Below are 17,500 nucleotides of genomic sequence, written 5' to 3' on the forward strand. Positions count from 1 at the left end.
TGTCTGTCTGTCTGTCTGTCTGTCTGTCTGTCTGTGTCTGTCTGTGTCTGTCTGTGACTTTTTACCCACACACAGCCGTGGAAAAGTAGGCAGAGTGGGTTGGGTGACCGACCACCCACCCACCCACCCACCCGCGAGATCCCAGCCTAGTAGTGCACAGAGTGTGTCTCGGGCCCCGACGTCTGACTTCCACACGACTCTGGTTTCTCTTCATTACGCACAAGCCTTTCGCCTTTTACTAAAGACTTCCGTGGAGAGGAACACTTATGAGTTCAAAGTATTTTTGGAAGGGCTTTGCTTCTGGCAGAGCCCGCTATATCTTGTTTCAAGAGAAATTGACAGAGATGTTGATGACGCCGCCGCCGCCGCAGCAGAGACTTGTTGCTCATGCGTTTGACTAGTCGCTAAGGGCAATTGAGTTCAAGCAAGCCCGACGGACGACTGGCGTATTTGCCGGGCTTTGAACAAATAGTCGTCGTCGTCGCACTAGGCGGCGTAAAGAGCTAGTGACTTCAAGACGCATTGGCGACTTTAAAAAGAAATAAAAAACACCAGCCTGTCTGTCGCCAGGGAAGGGGGGGCTGGGGGGGAGGAGCCACCTTTTGCCAAACCGCCAAAGTCTGCCGAGACCCCCGGGTGCCCGGCGGCTGCAGGGTACCATTTGTGGGTTATCGCTTCTCGGCCTTTTGGCTAAGATCAAGTGTAGTATCTGTTCTTATCAGTTTAATATCTGATACGTCCCCCATCGGGGGACTACATATTAAATGGATTTTTTGAACAGGGAGTCGGAAATGGGGCTTGCTCCGTCCGCTCCACGCATCGACCCGGTATTGCAGTACCTCCGGGAACGGTGCAACACACACATTCCTCCCGTTGTCAAGGAAAGAAAAAAGCAAGGGGAAAAAAACATCCAAAGTGAAAGTAGGGCGAAGCGCTCTTCGTGGGTTCCCCCGTTTCCCGCCATTTTACTTAAAAAAAAAAAAAAAAAAAAAAAAAAAAACGTTGGTCAGGATAGTGAGTGAGTGTCTGTCTGTCTGTCTGTCTGTCTGTCTGTCTGTCTGTGTCTGTCTGTGTCTGTCTGTGACTTTTTACCCACACACAGCCGTGGAAAAGTAGGCAGAGTGGGTTGGGTGACCGACCACCCACCCACCCACCCACCCGCGAGATCCCAGCCTAGTAGTGCACAGAGTGTGTCTCGGGCCCCGACGTCTGACTTCCACACGACTCTGGTTTCTCTTCATTACGCACAAGCCTTTCGCCTTTTACTAAAGACTTCCGTGGAGAGGAACACTTATGAGTTCAAAGTATTTTTGGAAGGGCTTTGCTTCTGGCAGAGCCCGCTATATCTTGTTTCAAGAGAAATTGACAGAGATGTTGATGACGCCGCCGCCGCCGCAGCAGAGACTTGTTGCTCATGCGTTTGACTAGTCGCTAAGGGCAATTGAGTTCAAGCAAGCCCGACGGACGACTGGCGTATTTGCCGGGCTTTGAACAAATAGTCGTCGTCGTCGCACTAGGCGGCGTAAAGAGCTAGTGACTTCAAGACGCATTGGCGACTTTAAAAAGAAATAAAAAACACCAGCCTGTCTGTCGCCAGGGAAGGGGGGGCTGGGGGGGAGGAGCCACCTTTTGCCAAACCGCCAAAGTCTGCCGAGACCCCCGGGTGCCCGGCGGCTGCAGGGTACCATTTGTGGGTTATCGCTTCTCGGCCTTTTGGCTAAGATCAAGCTTGGTACCGAGGTGCCCCAGAGCTCGCTTAGTCAGAAGGTCGGAGATAGGAGGGCGAAAAGGTTGTGGTCGGTCGGTTTTTTGTGAGAAAAGGCTTTTTGGGTTTTTCTCAGAGGGTTCCTTTTTTTGGAGAGCGGATTATTGGTTTGGAAGTGCGTTTTCTTTTGTTGGGAAATGGCACGTTCTAGTTATAACAAGTCGGTACCTGGAATAGGTTTGGCCAATACAGTGAGGTTTACGTGGAGGGATAAAGAAGAGGAGCCTTTTGCAAGAGACCAGTTTGGAAGATTCATTTTGATGGGGATCTTGAAACTGGAGGTGAAGGACGTTTTATGTCTTCAAGATAATCCGTTGGAGAGGGCTTTTGATGTGACCCTTTATAATGAAGGGAAACATGAAGAGGTTCTAAAGATGGCAAAGGAAGAGAGTAAGGCAAGGCCTATGTCTCAGTATGCAGTGACCAGTTTGGCGAAAAGTAGTTTTCGTGTGGTCACGGTGACTATGTACAATCCCCATGTAAAGGATGACGATGTGAGGGCCTTTTTGGGGCGATATATGGACAGTGTTTCATCGGCAAGGCTTCTCAGGGACTCCCTGGGATTCTGGAACGGGAAGAGAGGTTTCCAGGTTCTTCTCAGGGAGGACTCTGAAGGATTGGATGGTTACCTCCATCCTCCGGCTATGTTCTCCCTGGGGGCTGACAGGGGGACGGTGCATTACGCACGTCAGCCCCCGTATTGCAGGCGTTGTATGGCCTATGGACATACCCTCGCCTCGTGTAGTGAAAGAAAGTGCAGGTTCTGTGGGTCCGGTGGGCACGAGGCGAGGGACTGTGCCGAGCCTAAGACATGCCACGGGTGTGGCTCAGTGGAGCACCTGTGGCGGGACTGCCCCGCCAGGCGGAGGTCATACGCGTCTGCAGCTGGGGGGGGAGCGAGAGCTGGGGATGGGGGTAGAAGTGGAGAGGAGCGCGCAGGAGGGGGTGGCAGAGGAGGAGGAACTGCACCGAGGGAGACACAGAGAGAAGAGGAGAAAGAGAAGAAGAGGGACGGGACAGAAGAAGAGGTGGCCGGGAAAGAAGGAGAGGTGGCCGGGAAAGAAGGAGAGGTGGTCGAGATGGAAGGAGAGGTGGTCGGGACAGAGGGGAAGGAAGTAGAAGAGGAGGGTTTGGACATGGGGCAGAAAAAGGAACTCCTTGGAACGCTGAGGGAGAAGAAAGGCGGGAGGGGGCCGGGGAAGGGTTGGAGGGCAGGGGATTTGGAGAGGGTGAAGAGGGGCTTTGAGAAGGAGATTAGGAAGAAGGGTTCGTCGGGGGAGCAGGATGGTAGGGCCGGGATAGAAGGAGAGGAGGCTGGGGCAGAAGGAGAGGTGGTTGGGGCAGGGGAGTGTGAGATGGAAGTAGGGGTGGTCGGGACAGAGGGGGAGGAAGGGAAGGAGGAAAAAGGGAAAAAAAGGAAGGAGAAGGGGAGAGAGGAGGAGGTAGGAGGGGAGAGACAAGCCGGGACAGAAGAGGAGAGGGAGGAGAAGGTTAAAAGAGAAATAGATAGAATGGTGCTGGAAAGGGTGTGGGAGAGAGGACCGATTAAGGGATGGAAGGAAGGTGAATATGAGGAGGTGGTAAAGGATTATGAGGACTATATTAAGGACAGGGGTTTGCCCGAGGAGAGAGATTATGGGGGAGGGGAAAATAACCCGTGGGATACAGCATACAAAAAGAAAAAGAAAAAAAGGGTGGAACCGTTGGGTAGCGGTAGGGGGAAAAGTGGTGAGAGGGGGGAAAGGGAGGGAGAAGAAGCAGGGCCTTCGTGGGCTCCCTCTCGTTCATCCTCGTTTACACCACTGGAGGAGCTGGAACTCCCGGTGATGGCACTGAGCTGGGCGATGGAGGGAGGTACAGGTTACCTGTATGGGGACGTGGGGTCCCCGGTCAGTAGTCTGGACGAGGATGAAGGGATGGCATTGAGGGGGGGGCAGGGGCAGGGAGATGGTCCCAAGTGAAAATTGATCCCATGATTATTGGTTTAGGTTTTGGTTATTGTTTATTAGTAGGTTTTGAGATGAGGAATTTTGTTGTTGGTTAGAAGTATATATATTTTTGTTTTGATGTAAGATTGTGGTGGTTTGTTGAATGTAAATAAAAACTTTAAAAAAAAAAAAAAAAAAATCTGTTCTTATCAGTTTAATATCTGATACGTCCCCCATCGGGGGACTACATATTAAATGGATTTTTTGAACAGGGAGTCGGAAATGGGGCTTGCTCCGTCCGCTCCACGCATCGACCCGGTATTGCAGTACCTCCGGGAACGGTGCAACACACACATTCCTCCCGTTGTCAAGGAAAGAAAAAAGCAAGGGGAAAAAAACATCCAAAGTGAAAGTAGGGCGAAGCGCTCTTCGTGGGTTCCCCCGTTTCCCGCCATTTTACTTAAAAAAAAAAAAAAAAAAAAAAAAAAAAACGTTGGTCAGGATAGTGAGTGAGTGTCTGTCTGTCTGTCTGTCTGTCTGTCTGTCTGTCTGTGTCTGTCTGTGTCTGTCTGTGACTTTTTACCCACACACAGCCGTGGAAAAGTAGGCAGAGTGGGTTGGGTGACCGACCACCCACCCACCCACCCACCCGCGAGATCCCAGCCTAGTAGTGCACAGAGTGTGTCTCGGGCCCCGACGTCTGACTTCCACACGACTCTGGTTTCTCTTCATTACGCACAAGCCTTTCGCCTTTTACTAAAGACTTCCGTGGAGAGGAACACTTATGAGTTCAAAGTATTTTTGGAAGGGCTTTGCTTCTGGCAGAGCCCGCTATATCTTGTTTCAAGAGAAATTGACAGAGATGTTGATGACGCCGCCGCCGCCGCAGCAGAGACTTGTTGCTCATGCGTTTGACTAGTCGCTAAGGGCAATTGAGTTCAAGCAAGCCCGACGGACGACTGGCGTATTTGCCGGGCTTTGAACAAATAGTCGTCGTCGTCGCACTAGGCGGCGTAAAGAGCTAGTGACTTCAAGACGCATTGGCGACTTTAAAAAGAAATAAAAAACACCAGCCTGTCTGTCGCCAGGGAAGGGGGGGCTGGGGGGGAGGAGCCACCTTTTGCCAAACCGCCAAAGTCTGCCGAGACCCCCGGGTGCCCGGCGGCTGCAGGGTACCATTTGTGGGTTATCGCTTCTCGGCCTTTTGGCTAAGATCAAGTGTAGTATCTGTTCTTATCAGTTTAATATCTGATACGTCCCCCATCGGGGGACTACATATTAAATGGATTTTTTGAACAGGGAGTCGGAAATGGGGCTTGCTCCGTCCGCTCCACGCATCGACCCGGTATTGCAGTACCTCCGGGAACGGTGCAACACACACATTCCTCCCGTTGTCAAGGAAAGAAAAAAGCAAGGGGAAAAAAACATCCAAAGTGAAAGTAGGGCGAAGCGCTCTTCGTGGGTTCCCCCGTTTCCCGCCATTTTACTTAAAAAAAAAAAAAAAAAAAAAAAAAAAAACGTTGGTCAGGATAGTGAGTGAGTGTCTGTCTGTCTGTCTGTCTGTCTGTCTGTCTGTCTGTGTCTGTCTGTGTCTGTCTGTGACTTTTTACCCACACACAGCCGTGGAAAAGTAGGCAGAGTGGGTTGGGTGACCGACCACCCACCCACCCACCCACCCGCGAGATCCCAGCCTAGTAGTGCACAGAGTGTGTCTCGGGCCCCGACGTCTGACTTCCACACGACTCTGGTTTCTCTTCATTACGCACAAGCCTTTCGCCTTTTACTAAAGACTTCCGTGGAGAGGAACACTTATGAGTTCAAAGTATTTTTGGAAGGGCTTTGCTTCTGGCAGAGCCCGCTATATCTTGTTTCAAGAGAAATTGACAGAGATGTTGATGACGCCGCCGCCGCCGCAGCAGAGACTTGTTGCTCATGCGTTTGACTAGTCGCTAAGGGCAATTGAGTTCAAGCAAGCCCGACGGACGACTGGCGTATTTGCCGGGCTTTGAACAAATAGTCGTCGTCGTCGCACTAGGCGGCGTAAAGAGCTAGTGACTTCAAGACGCATTGGCGACTTTAAAAAGAAATAAAAAACACCAGCCTGTCTGTCGCCAGGGAAGGGGGGGCTGGGGGGGAGGAGCCACCTTTTGCCAAACCGCCAAAGTCTGCCGAGACCCCCGGGTGCCCGGCGGCTGCAGGGTACCATTTGTGGGTTATCGCTTCTCGGCCTTTTGGCTAAGATCAAGCTTGGTACCGAGGTGCCCCAGAGCTCGCTTAGTCAGAAGGTCGGAGATAGGAGGGCGAAAAGGTTGTGGTCGGTCGGTTTTTTGTGAGAAAAGGCTTTTTGGGTTTTTCTCAGAGGGTTCCTTTTTTTGGAGAGCGGATTATTGGTTTGGAAGTGCGTTTTCTTTTGTTGGGAAATGGCACGTTCTAGTTATAACAAGTCGGTACCTGGAATAGGTTTGGCCAATACAGTGAGGTTTACGTGGAGGGATAAAGAAGAGGAGCCTTTTGCAAGAGACCAGTTTGGAAGATTCATTTTGATGGGGATCTTGAAACTGGAGGTGAAGGACGTTTTATGTCTTCAAGATAATCCGTTGGAGAGGGCTTTTGATGTGACCCTTTATAATGAAGGGAAACATGAAGAGGTTCTAAAGATGGCAAAGGAAGAGAGTAAGGCAAGGCCTATGTCTCAGTATGCAGTGACCAGTTTGGCGAAAAGTAGTTTTCGTGTGGTCACGGTGACTATGTACAATCCCCATGTAAAGGATGACGATGTGAGGGCCTTTTTGGGGCGATATATGGACAGTGTTTCATCGGCAAGGCTTCTCAGGGACTCCCTGGGATTCTGGAACGGGAAGAGAGGTTTCCAGGTTCTTCTCAGGGAGGACTCTGAAGGATTGGATGGTTACCTCCATCCTCCGGCTATGTTCTCCCTGGGGGCTGACAGGGGGACGGTGCATTACGCACGTCAGCCCCCGTATTGCAGGCGTTGTATGGCCTATGGACATACCCTCGCCTCGTGTAGTGAAAGAAAGTGCAGGTTCTGTGGGTCCGGTGGGCACGAGGCGAGGGACTGTGCCGAGCCTAAGACATGCCACGGGTGTGGCTCAGTGGAGCACCTGTGGCGGGACTGCCCCGCCAGGCGGAGGTCATACGCGTCTGCAGCTGGGGGGGGAGCGAGAGCTGGGGATGGGGGTAGAAGTGGAGAGGAGCGCGCAGGAGGGGGTGGCAGAGGAGGAGGAACTGCACCGAGGGAGACACAGAGAGAAGAGGAGAAAGAGAAGAAGAGGGACGGGACAGAAGAAGAGGTGGCCGGGAAAGAAGGAGAGGTGGCCGGGAAAGAAGGAGAGGTGGTCGAGATGGAAGGAGAGGTGGTCGGGACAGAGGGGAAGGAAGTAGAAGAGGAGGGTTTGGACATGGGGCAGAAAAAGGAACTCCTTGGAACGCTGAGGGAGAAGAAAGGCGGGAGGGGGCCGGGGAAGGGTTGGAGGGCAGGGGATTTGGAGAGGGTGAAGAGGGGCTTTGAGAAGGAGATTAGGAAGAAGGGTTCGTCGGGGGAGCAGGATGGTAGGGCCGGGATAGAAGGAGAGGAGGCTGGGGCAGAAGGAGAGGTGGTTGGGGCAGGGGAGTGTGAGATGGAAGTAGGGGTGGTCGGGACAGAGGGGGAGGAAGGGAAGGAGGAAAAAGGGAAAAAAAGGAAGGAGAAGGGGAGAGAGGAGGAGGTAGGAGGGGAGAGACAAGCCGGGACAGAAGAGGAGAGGGAGGAGAAGGTTAAAAGAGAAATAGATAGAATGGTGCTGGAAAGGGTGTGGGAGAGAGGACCGATTAAGGGATGGAAGGAAGGTGAATATGAGGAGGTGGTAAAGGATTATGAGGACTATATTAAGGACAGGGGTTTGCCCGAGGAGAGAGATTATGGGGGAGGGGAAAATAACCCGTGGGATACAGCATACAAAAAGAAAAAGAAAAAAAGGGTGGAACCGTTGGGTAGCGGTAGGGGGAAAAGTGGTGAGAGGGGGGAAAGGGAGGGAGAAGAAGCAGGGCCTTCGTGGGCTCCCTCTCGTTCATCCTCGTTTACACCACTGGAGGAGCTGGAACTCCCGGTGATGGCACTGAGCTGGGCGATGGAGGGAGGTACAGGTTACCTGTATGGGGACGTGGGGTCCCCGGTCAGTAGTCTGGACGAGGATGAAGGGATGGCATTGAGGGGGGGGCAGGGGCAGGGAGATGGTCCCAAGTGAAAATTGATCCCATGATTATTGGTTTAGGTTTTGGTTATTGTTTATTAGTAGGTTTTGAGATGAGGAATTTTGTTGTTGGTTAGAAGTATATATATTTTTGTTTTGATGTAAGATTGTGGTGGTTTGTTGAATGTAAATAAAAACTTTAAAAAAAAAAAAAAAAAAAATCTGTTCTTATCAGTTTAATATCTGATACGTCCCCCATCGGGGGACTACATATTAAATGGATTTTTTGAACAGGGAGTCGGAAATGGGGCTTGCTCCGTCCGCTCCACGCATCGACCCGGTATTGCAGTACCTCCGGGAACGGTGCAACACACACATTCCTCCCGTTGTCAAGGAAAGAAAAAAGCAAGGGGAAAAAAACATCCAAAGTGAAAGTAGGGCGAAGCGCTCTTCGTGGGTTCCCCCGTTTCCCGCCATTTTACTTAAAAAAAAAAAAAAAAAAAAAAAAAAAAACGTTGGTCAGGATAGTGAGTGAGTGTCTGTCTGTCTGTCTGTCTGTCTGTCTGTCTGTCTGTGTCTGTCTGTGTCTGTCTGTGACTTTTTACCCACACACAGCCGTGGAAAAGTAGGCAGAGTGGGTTGGGTGACCGACCACCCACCCACCCACCCACCCGCGAGATCCCAGCCTAGTAGTGCACAGAGTGTGTCTCGGGCCCCGACGTCTGACTTCCACACGACTCTGGTTTCTCTTCATTACGCACAAGCCTTTCGCCTTTTACTAAAGACTTCCGTGGAGAGGAACACTTATGAGTTCAAAGTATTTTTGGAAGGGCTTTGCTTCTGGCAGAGCCCGCTATATCTTGTTTCAAGAGAAATTGACAGAGATGTTGATGACGCCGCCGCCGCCGCAGCAGAGACTTGTTGCTCATGCGTTTGACTAGTCGCTAAGGGCAATTGAGTTCAAGCAAGCCCGACGGACGACTGGCGTATTTGCCGGGCTTTGAACAAATAGTCGTCGTCGTCGCACTAGGCGGCGTAAAGAGCTAGTGACTTCAAGACGCATTGGCGACTTTAAAAAGAAATAAAAAACACCAGCCTGTCTGTCGCCAGGGAAGGGGGGGCTGGGGGGGAGGAGCCACCTTTTGCCAAACCGCCAAAGTCTGCCGAGACCCCCGGGTGCCCGGCGGCTGCAGGGTACCATTTGTGGGTTATCGCTTCTCGGCCTTTTGGCTAAGATCAAGTGTAGTATCTGTTCTTATCAGTTTAATATCTGATACGTCCCCCATCGGGGGACTACATATTAAATGGATTTTTTGAACAGGGAGTCGGAAATGGGGCTTGCTCCGTCCGCTCCACGCATCGACCCGGTATTGCAGTACCTCCGGGAACGGTGCAACACACACATTCCTCCCGTTGTCAAGGAAAGAAAAAAGCAAGGGGAAAAAAACATCCAAAGTGAAAGTAGGGCGAAGCGCTCTTCGTGGGTTCCCCCGTTTCCCGCCATTTTACTTAAAAAAAAAAAAAAAAAAAAAAAAAAAACGTTGGTCAGGATAGTGAGTGAGTGTCTGTCTGTCTGTCTGTCTGTCTGTCTGTCTGTCTGTGTCTGTCTGTGTCTGTCTGTGACTTTTTACCCACACACAGCCGTGGAAAAGTAGGCAGAGTGGGTTGGGTGACCGACCACCCACCCACCCACCCACCCGCGAGATCCCAGCCTAGTAGTGCACAGAGTGTGTCTCGGGCCCCGACGTCTGACTTCCACACGACTCTGGTTTCTCTTCATTACGCACAAGCCTTTCGCCTTTTACTAAAGACTTCCGTGGAGAGGAACACTTATGAGTTCAAAGTATTTTTGGAAGGGCTTTGCTTCTGGCAGAGCCCGCTATATCTTGTTTCAAGAGAAATTGACAGAGATGTTGATGACGCCGCCGCCGCCGCAGCAGAGACTTGTTGCTCATGCGTTTGACTAGTCGCTAAGGGCAATTGAGTTCAAGCAAGCCCGACGGACGACTGGCGTATTTGCCGGGCTTTGAACAAATAGTCGTCGTCGTCGCACTAGGCGGCGTAAAGAGCTAGTGACTTCAAGACGCATTGGCGACTTTAAAAAGAAATAAAAAACACCAGCCTGTCTGTCGCCAGGGAAGGGGGGGCTGGGGGGGAGGAGCCACCTTTTGCCAAACCGCCAAAGTCTGCCGAGACCCCCGGGTGCCCGGCGGCTGCAGGGTACCATTTGTGGGTTATCGCTTCTCGGCCTTTTGGCTAAGATCAAGCTTGGTACCGAGGTGCCCCAGAGCTCGCTTAGTCAGAAGGTCGGAGATAGGAGGGCGAAAAGGTTGTGGTCGGTCGGTTTTTTGTGAGAAAAGGCTTTTTGGGTTTTTCTCAGAGGGTTCCTTTTTTTGGAGAGCGGATTATTGGTTTGGAAGTGCGTTTTCTTTTGTTGGGAAATGGCACGTTCTAGTTATAACAAGTCGGTACCTGGAATAGGTTTGGCCAATACAGTGAGGTTTACGTGGAGGGATAAAGAAGAGGAGCCTTTTGCAAGAGACCAGTTTGGAAGATTCATTTTGATGGGGATCTTGAAACTGGAGGTGAAGGACGTTTTATGTCTTCAAGATAATCCGTTGGAGAGGGCTTTTGATGTGACCCTTTATAATGAAGGGAAACATGAAGAGGTTCTAAAGATGGCAAAGGAAGAGAGTAAGGCAAGGCCTATGTCTCAGTATGCAGTGACCAGTTTGGCGAAAAGTAGTTTTCGTGTGGTCACGGTGACTATGTACAATCCCCATGTAAAGGATGACGATGTGAGGGCCTTTTTGGGGCGATATATGGACAGTGTTTCATCGGCAAGGCTTCTCAGGGACTCCCTGGGATTCTGGAACGGGAAGAGAGGTTTCCAGGTTCTTCTCAGGGAGGACTCTGAAGGATTGGATGGTTACCTCCATCCTCCGGCTATGTTCTCCCTGGGGGCTGACAGGGGGACGGTGCATTACGCACGTCAGCCCCCGTATTGCAGGCGTTGTATGGCCTATGGACATACCCTCGCCTCGTGTAGTGAAAGAAAGTGCAGGTTCTGTGGGTCCGGTGGGCACGAGGCGAGGGACTGTGCCGAGCCTAAGACATGCCACGGGTGTGGCTCAGTGGAGCACCTGTGGCGGGACTGCCCCGCCAGGCGGAGGTCATACGCGTCTGCAGCTGGGGGGGGAGCGAGAGCTGGGGATGGGGGTAGAAGTGGAGAGGAGCGCGCAGGAGGGGGTGGCAGAGGAGGAGGAACTGCACCGAGGGAGACACAGAGAGAAGAGGAGAAAGAGAAGAAGAGGGACGGGACAGAAGAAGAGGTGGCCGGGAAAGAAGGAGAGGTGGCCGGGAAAGAAGGAGAGGTGGTCGAGATGGAAGGAGAGGTGGTCGGGACAGAGGGGAAGGAAGTAGAAGAGGAGGGTTTGGACATGGGGCAGAAAAAGGAACTCCTTGGAACGCTGAGGGAGAAGAAAGGCGGGAGGGGGCCGGGGAAGGGTTGGAGGGCAGGGGATTTGGAGAGGGTGAAGAGGGGCTTTGAGAAGGAGATTAGGAAGAAGGGTTCGTCGGGGGAGCAGGATGGTAGGGCCGGGATAGAAGGAGAGGAGGCTGGGGCAGAAGGAGAGGTGGTTGGGGCAGGGGAGTGTGAGATGGAAGTAGGGGTGGTCGGGACAGAGGGGGAGGAAGGGAAGGAGGAAAAAGGGAAAAAAAGGAAGGAGAAGGGGAGAGAGGAGGAGGTAGGAGGGGAGAGACAAGCCGGGACAGAAGAGGAGAGGGAGGAGAAGGTTAAAAGAGAAATAGATAGAATGGTGCTGGAAAGGGTGTGGGAGAGAGGACCGATTAAGGGATGGAAGGAAGGTGAATATGAGGAGGTGGTAAAGGATTATGAGGACTATATTAAGGACAGGGGTTTGCCCGAGGAGAGAGATTATGGGGGAGGGGAAAATAACCCGTGGGATACAGCATACAAAAAGAAAAAGAAAAAAAGGGTGGAACCGTTGGGTAGCGGTAGGGGGAAAAGTGGTGAGAGGGGGGAAAGGGAGGGAGAAGAAGCAGGGCCTTCGTGGGCTCCCTCTCGTTCATCCTCGTTTACACCACTGGAGGAGCTGGAACTCCCGGTGATGGCACTGAGCTGGGCGATGGAGGGAGGTACAGGTTACCTGTATGGGGACGTGGGGTCCCCGGTCAGTAGTCTGGACGAGGATGAAGGGATGGCATTGAGGGGGGGGCAGGGGCAGGGAGATGGTCCCAAGTGAAAATTGATCCCATGATTATTGGTTTAGGTTTTGGTTATTGTTTATTAGTAGGTTTTGAGATGAGGAATTTTGTTGTTGGTTAGAAGTATATATATTTTTGTTTTGATGTAAGATTGTGGTGGTTTGTTGAATGTAAATAAAAACTTTAAAAAAAAAAAAAAAAAAAATCTGTTCTTATCAGTTTAATATCTGATACGTCCCCCATCGGGGGACTACATATTAAATGGATTTTTTGAACAGGGAGTCGGAAATGGGGCTTGCTCCGTCCGCTCCACGCATCGACCCGGTATTGCAGTACCTCCGGGAACGGTGCAACACACACATTCCTCCCGTTGTCAAGGAAAGAAAAAAGCAAGGGGAAAAAAACATCCAAAGTGAAAGTAGGGCGAAGCGCTCTTCGTGGGTTCCCCCGTTTCCCGCCATTTTACTTAAAAAAAAAAAAAAAAAAAAAAAAAAAAACGTTGGTCAGGATAGTGAGTGAGTGTCTGTCTGTCTGTCTGTCTGTCTGTCTGTCTGTCTGTGTCTGTCTGTGTCTGTCTGTGACTTTTTACCCACACACAGCCGTGGAAAAGTAGGCAGAGTGGGTTGGGTGACCGACCACCCACCCACCCACCCACCCGCGAGATCCCAGCCTAGTAGTGCACAGAGTGTGTCTCGGGCCCCGACGTCTGACTTCCACACGACTCTGGTTTCTCTTCATTACGCACAAGCCTTTCGCCTTTTACTAAAGACTTCCGTGGAGAGGAACACTTATGAGTTCAAAGTATTTTTGGAAGGGCTTTGCTTCTGGCAGAGCCCGCTATATCTTGTTTCAAGAGAAATTGACAGAGATGTTGATGACGCCGCCGCCGCCGCAGCAGAGACTTGTTGCTCATGCGTTTGACTAGTCGCTAAGGGCAATTGAGTTCAAGCAAGCCCGACGGACGACTGGCGTATTTGCCGGGCTTTGAACAAATAGTCGTCGTCGTCGCACTAGGCGGCGTAAAGAGCTAGTGACTTCAAGACGCATTGGCGACTTTAAAAAGAAATAAAAAACACCAGCCTGTCTGTCGCCAGGGAAGGGGGGGCTGGGGGGGAGGAGCCACCTTTTGCCAAACCGCCAAAGTCTGCCGAGACCCCCGGGTGCCCGGCGGCTGCAGGGTACCATTTGTGGGTTATCGCTTCTCGGCCTTTTGGCTAAGATCAAGTGTAGTATCTGTTCTTATCAGTTTAATATCTGATACGTCCCCCATCGGGGGACTACATATTAAATGGATTTTTTGAACAGGGAGTCGGAAATGGGGCTTGCTCCGTCCGCTCCACGCATCGACCCGGTATTGCAGTACCTCCGGGAACGGTGCAACACACACATTCCTCCCGTTGTCAAGGAAAGAAAAAAGCAAGGGGAAAAAAACATCCAAAGTGAAAGTAGGGCGAAGCGCTCTTCGTGGGTTCCCCCGTTTCCCGCCATTTTACTTAAAAAAAAAAAAAAAAAAAAAAAAAAAAACGTTGGTCAGGATAGTGAGTGAGTGTCTGTCTGTCTGTCTGTCTGTCTGTCTGTCTGTCTGTGTCTGTCTGTGTCTGTCTGTGACTTTTTACCCACACACAGCCGTGGAAAAGTAGGCAGAGTGGGTTGGGTGACCGACCACCCACCCACCCACCCACCCGCGAGATCCCAGCCTAGTAGTGCACAGAGTGTGTCTCGGGCCCCGACGTCTGACTTCCACACGACTCTGGTTTCTCTTCATTACGCACAAGCCTTTCGCCTTTTACTAAAGACTTCCGTGGAGAGGAACACTTATGAGTTCAAAGTATTTTTGGAAGGGCTTTGCTTCTGGCAGAGCCCGCTATATCTTGTTTCAAGAGAAATTGACAGAGATGTTGATGACGCCGCCGCCGCCGCAGCAGAGACTTGTTGCTCATGCGTTTGACTAGTCGCTAAGGGCAATTGAGTTCAAGCAAGCCCGACGGACGACTGGCGTATTTGCCGGGCTTTGAACAAATAGTCGTCGTCGTCGCACTAGGCGGCGTAAAGAGCTAGTGACTTCAAGACGCATTGGCGACTTTAAAAAGAAATAAAAAACACCAGCCTGTCTGTCGCCAGGGAAGGGGGGGCTGGGGGGGAGGAGCCACCTTTTGCCAAACCGCCAAAGTCTGCCGAGACCCCCGGGTGCCCGGCGGCTGCAGGGTACCATTTGTGGGTTATCGCTTCTCGGCCTTTTGGCTAAGATCAAGTGTAGTATCTGTTCTTATCAGTTTAATATCTGATACGTCCCCCATCGGGGGACTACATATTAAATGGATTTTTTGAACAGGGAGTCGGAAATGGGGCTTGCTCCGTCCGCTCCACGCATCGACCCGGTATTGCAGTACCTCCGGGAACGGTGCAACACACACATTCCTCCCGTTGTCAAGGAAAGAAAAAAGCAAGGGGAAAAAAACATCCAAAGTGAAAGTAGGGCGAAGCGCTCTTCGTGGGTTCCCCCGTTTCCCGCCATTTTACTTAAAAAAAAAAAAAAAAAAAAAAAAAAAAACGTTGGTCAGGATAGTGAGTGAGTGTCTGTCTGTCTGTCTGTCTGTCTGTCTGTCTGTCTGTGTCTGTCTGTGTCTGTCTGTGACTTTTTACCCACACACAGCCGTGGAAAAGTAGGCAGAGTGGGTTGGGTGACCGACCACCCACCCACCCACCCACCCGCGAGATCCCAGCCTAGTAGTGCACAGAGTGTGTCTCGGGCCCCGACGTCTGACTTCCACACGACTCTGGTTTCTCTTCATTACGCACAAGCCTTTCGCCTTTTACTAAAGACTTCCGTGGAGAGGAACACTTATGAGTTCAAAGTATTTTTGGAAGGGCTTTGCTTCTGGCAGAGCCCGCTATATCTTGTTTCAAGAGAAATTGACAGAGATGTTGATGACGCCGCCGCCGCCGCAGCAGAGACTTGTTGCTCATGCGTTTGACTAGTCGCTAAGGGCAATTGAGTTCAAGCAAGCCCGACGGACGACTGGCGTATTTGCCGGGCTTTGAACAAATAGTCGTCGTCGTCGCACTAGGCGGCGTAAAGAGCTAGTGACTTCAAGACGCATTGGCGACTTTAAAAAGAAATAAAAAACACCAGCCTGTCTGTCGCCAGGGAAGGGGGGGCTGGGGGGGAGGAGCCACCTTTTGCCAAACCGCCAAAGTCTGCCGAGACCCCCGGGTGCCCGGCGGCTGCAGGGTACCATTTGTGGGTTATCGCTTCTCGGCCTTTTGGCTAAGATCAAGCTTGGTACCGAGGTGCCCCAGAGCTCGCTTAGTCAGAAGGTCGGAGATAGGAGGGCGAAAAGGTTGTGGTCGGTCGGTTTTTTGTGAGAAAAGGCTTTTTGGGTTTTTCTCAGAGGGTTCCTTTTTTTGGAGAGCGGATTATTGGTTTGGAAGTGCGTTTTCTTTTGTTGGGAAATGGCACGTTCTAGTTATAACAAGTCGGTACCTGGAATAGGTTTGGCCAATACAGTGAGGTTTACGTGGAGGGATAAAGAAGAGGAGCCTTTTGCAAGAGACCAGTTTGGAAGATTCATTTTGATGGGGATCTTGAAACTGGAGGTGAAGGACGTTTTATGTCTTCAAGATAATCCGTTGGAGAGGGCTTTTGATGTGACCCTTTATAATGAAGGGAAACATGAAGAGGTTCTAAAGATGGCAAAGGAAGAGAGTAAGGCAAGGCCTATGTCTCAGTATGCAGTGACCAGTTTGGCGAAAAGTAGTTTTCGTGTGGTCACGGTGACTATGTACAATCCCCATGTAAAGGATGACGATGTGAGGGCCTTTTTGGGGCGATATATGGACAGTGTTTCATCGGCAAGGCTTCTCAGGGACTCCCTGGGATTCTGGAACGGGAAGAGAGGTTTCCAGGTTCTTCTCAGGGAGGACTCTGAAGGATTGGATGGTTACCTCCATCCTCCGGCTATGTTCTCCCTGGGGGCTGACAGGGGGACGGTGCATTACGCACGTCAGCCCCCGTATTGCAGGCGTTGTATGGCCTATGGACATACCCTCGCCTCGTGTAGTGAAAGAAAGTGCAGGTTCTGTGGGTCCGGTGGGCACGAGGCGAGGGACTGTGCCGAGCCTAAGACATGCCACGGGTGTGGCTCAGTGGAGCACCTGTGGCGGGACTGCCCCGCCAGGCGGAGGTCATACGCGTCTGCAGCTGGGGGGGGAGCGAGAGCTGGGGATGGGGGTAGAAGTGGAGAGGAGCGCGCAGGAGGGGGTGGCAGAGGAGGAGGAACTGCACCGAGGGAGACACAGAGAGAAGAGGAGAAAGAGAAGAAGAGGGACGGGACAGAAGAAGAGGTGGCCGGGAAAGAAGGAGAGGTGGCCGGGAAAGAAGGAGAGGTGGTCGAGATGGAAGGAGAGGTGGTCGGGACAGAGGGGAAGGAAGTAGAAGAGGAGGGTTTGGACATGGGGCAGAAAAAGGAACTCCTTGGAACGCTGAGGGAGAAGAAAGGCGGGAGGGGGCCGGGGAAGGGTTGGAGGGCAGGGGATTTGGAGAGGGTGAAGAGGGGCTTTGAGAAGGAGATTAGGAAGAAGGGTTCGTCGGGGGAGCAGGATGGTAGGGCCGGGATAGAAGGAGAGGAGGCTGGGGCAGAAGGAGAGGTGGTTGGGGCAGGGGAGTGTGAGATGGAAGTAGGGGTGGTCGGGACAGAGGGGGAGGAAGGGAAGGAGGAAAAAGGGAAAAAAAGGAAGGAGAAGGGGAGAGAGGAGGAGGTAGGAGGGGAGAGACAAGCCGGGACAGAAGAGGAGAGGGAGGAGAAGGTTAAAAGAGAAATAGATAGAATGGTGCTGGAAAGGGTGTGGGAGAGAGGACCGATTAAGGGATGGAAGGAAGGTGAATATGAGGAGGTGGTAAAGGATTATGAGGACTATATTAAGGACAGGGGTTTGCCCGAGGAGAGAGATTATGGGGGAGGGGAAAATAACCCGTGGGATACAGCATACAAAAAGAAAAAGAAAAAAAGGGTGGAACCGTTGGGTAGCGGTAGGGGGAAAAGTGGTGAGAGGGGGGAAAGGGAGGGAGAAGAAGCAGGGCCTTCGTGGGCTCCCTCTCGTTCATCCTCGTTTACACCACTGGAGGAGCTGGAACTCCCGGTGATGGCACTGAGCTGGGCGATGGAGGGAGGTACAGGTTACCTGTATGGGGACGTGGGGTCCCCGGTCAGTAGTCTGGACGAGGATGAAGGGATGGCATTGAGGGGGGGGCAGGGGCAGGGAGATGGTCCCAAGTGAAAATTGATCCCATGATTATTGGTTTAGGTTTTGGTTATTGTTTATTAGTAGGTTTTGAGATGAGGAATTTTGTTGTTGGTTAGAAGTATATATATTTTTGTTTTGATGTAAGA

The 17,500-nt window shown here is 51.7% G+C and overlaps 14 non-coding genes and 3 pseudogenes across 14 annotated transcripts; all 17 read left to right on the forward strand.

The window, feature by feature from the left end:
* Positions 1-194: 194 nt before the first annotated feature.
* Positions 195-311, forward strand: LOC129850622 (U5 spliceosomal RNA). The gene has a single exon (XR_008758828.1). It is a non-coding gene; the product is annotated as a U5 spliceosomal RNA (small nuclear RNA).
* Positions 312-670: 359 nt separating this feature from the next.
* LOC129850616 (U2 spliceosomal RNA) lies at positions 671-861 on the forward strand. The gene has a single exon (XR_008758825.1). It is a non-coding gene; the product is annotated as a U2 spliceosomal RNA (small nuclear RNA).
* A 360-nt stretch (positions 862-1,221) lies between these two features.
* LOC129850623 (U5 spliceosomal RNA) lies at positions 1,222-1,338 on the forward strand. Its single transcript, XR_008758829.1, has one exon. It is a non-coding gene; the product is annotated as a U5 spliceosomal RNA (small nuclear RNA).
* A 2,527-nt stretch (positions 1,339-3,865) lies between these two features.
* On the forward strand, positions 3,866-4,045 carry LOC129850619 (U2 spliceosomal RNA; annotated as a pseudogene).
* A 360-nt stretch (positions 4,046-4,405) lies between these two features.
* Positions 4,406-4,522, forward strand: LOC129850624 (U5 spliceosomal RNA). The gene has a single exon (XR_008758830.1). It is a non-coding gene; the product is annotated as a U5 spliceosomal RNA (small nuclear RNA).
* Positions 4,523-4,881: 359 nt separating this feature from the next.
* On the forward strand, positions 4,882-5,072 carry LOC129850628 (U2 spliceosomal RNA). The gene has a single exon (XR_008758833.1). It is a non-coding gene; the product is annotated as a U2 spliceosomal RNA (small nuclear RNA).
* A 360-nt stretch (positions 5,073-5,432) lies between these two features.
* LOC129850626 (U5 spliceosomal RNA) lies at positions 5,433-5,549 on the forward strand. The gene has a single exon (XR_008758831.1). It is a non-coding gene; the product is annotated as a U5 spliceosomal RNA (small nuclear RNA).
* A 2,527-nt stretch (positions 5,550-8,076) lies between these two features.
* On the forward strand, positions 8,077-8,257 carry LOC129850620 (U2 spliceosomal RNA; annotated as a pseudogene).
* Positions 8,258-8,617: 360 nt separating this feature from the next.
* On the forward strand, positions 8,618-8,734 carry LOC129850627 (U5 spliceosomal RNA). Its single transcript, XR_008758832.1, has one exon. It is a non-coding gene; the product is annotated as a U5 spliceosomal RNA (small nuclear RNA).
* Positions 8,735-9,093: 359 nt separating this feature from the next.
* Positions 9,094-9,284, forward strand: LOC129850635 (U2 spliceosomal RNA). Its single transcript, XR_008758840.1, has one exon. It is a non-coding gene; the product is annotated as a U2 spliceosomal RNA (small nuclear RNA).
* A 359-nt stretch (positions 9,285-9,643) lies between these two features.
* Positions 9,644-9,760, forward strand: LOC129850629 (U5 spliceosomal RNA). Its single transcript, XR_008758834.1, has one exon. It is a non-coding gene; the product is annotated as a U5 spliceosomal RNA (small nuclear RNA).
* A 2,527-nt stretch (positions 9,761-12,287) lies between these two features.
* LOC129850621 (U2 spliceosomal RNA) lies at positions 12,288-12,468 on the forward strand (annotated as a pseudogene).
* A 360-nt stretch (positions 12,469-12,828) lies between these two features.
* LOC129850630 (U5 spliceosomal RNA) lies at positions 12,829-12,945 on the forward strand. The gene has a single exon (XR_008758835.1). It is a non-coding gene; the product is annotated as a U5 spliceosomal RNA (small nuclear RNA).
* Positions 12,946-13,304: 359 nt separating this feature from the next.
* LOC129850636 (U2 spliceosomal RNA) lies at positions 13,305-13,495 on the forward strand. Its single transcript, XR_008758841.1, has one exon. It is a non-coding gene; the product is annotated as a U2 spliceosomal RNA (small nuclear RNA).
* A 360-nt stretch (positions 13,496-13,855) lies between these two features.
* LOC129850631 (U5 spliceosomal RNA) lies at positions 13,856-13,972 on the forward strand. The gene has a single exon (XR_008758836.1). It is a non-coding gene; the product is annotated as a U5 spliceosomal RNA (small nuclear RNA).
* Positions 13,973-14,331: 359 nt separating this feature from the next.
* On the forward strand, positions 14,332-14,522 carry LOC129850637 (U2 spliceosomal RNA). Its single transcript, XR_008758842.1, has one exon. It is a non-coding gene; the product is annotated as a U2 spliceosomal RNA (small nuclear RNA).
* Positions 14,523-14,882: 360 nt separating this feature from the next.
* Positions 14,883-14,999, forward strand: LOC129850632 (U5 spliceosomal RNA). The gene has a single exon (XR_008758837.1). It is a non-coding gene; the product is annotated as a U5 spliceosomal RNA (small nuclear RNA).
* The last annotated feature ends 2,501 nt before the right edge of the window (positions 15,000-17,500 follow it).

Source organism: Salvelinus fontinalis, unplaced genomic scaffold (assembly GCF_029448725.1).
Source record: "Salvelinus fontinalis isolate EN_2023a unplaced genomic scaffold, ASM2944872v1 scaffold_2145, whole genome shotgun sequence".
Classification (NCBI taxonomy): Eukaryota; Metazoa; Chordata; class Actinopteri; order Salmoniformes; family Salmonidae; genus Salvelinus; species Salvelinus fontinalis.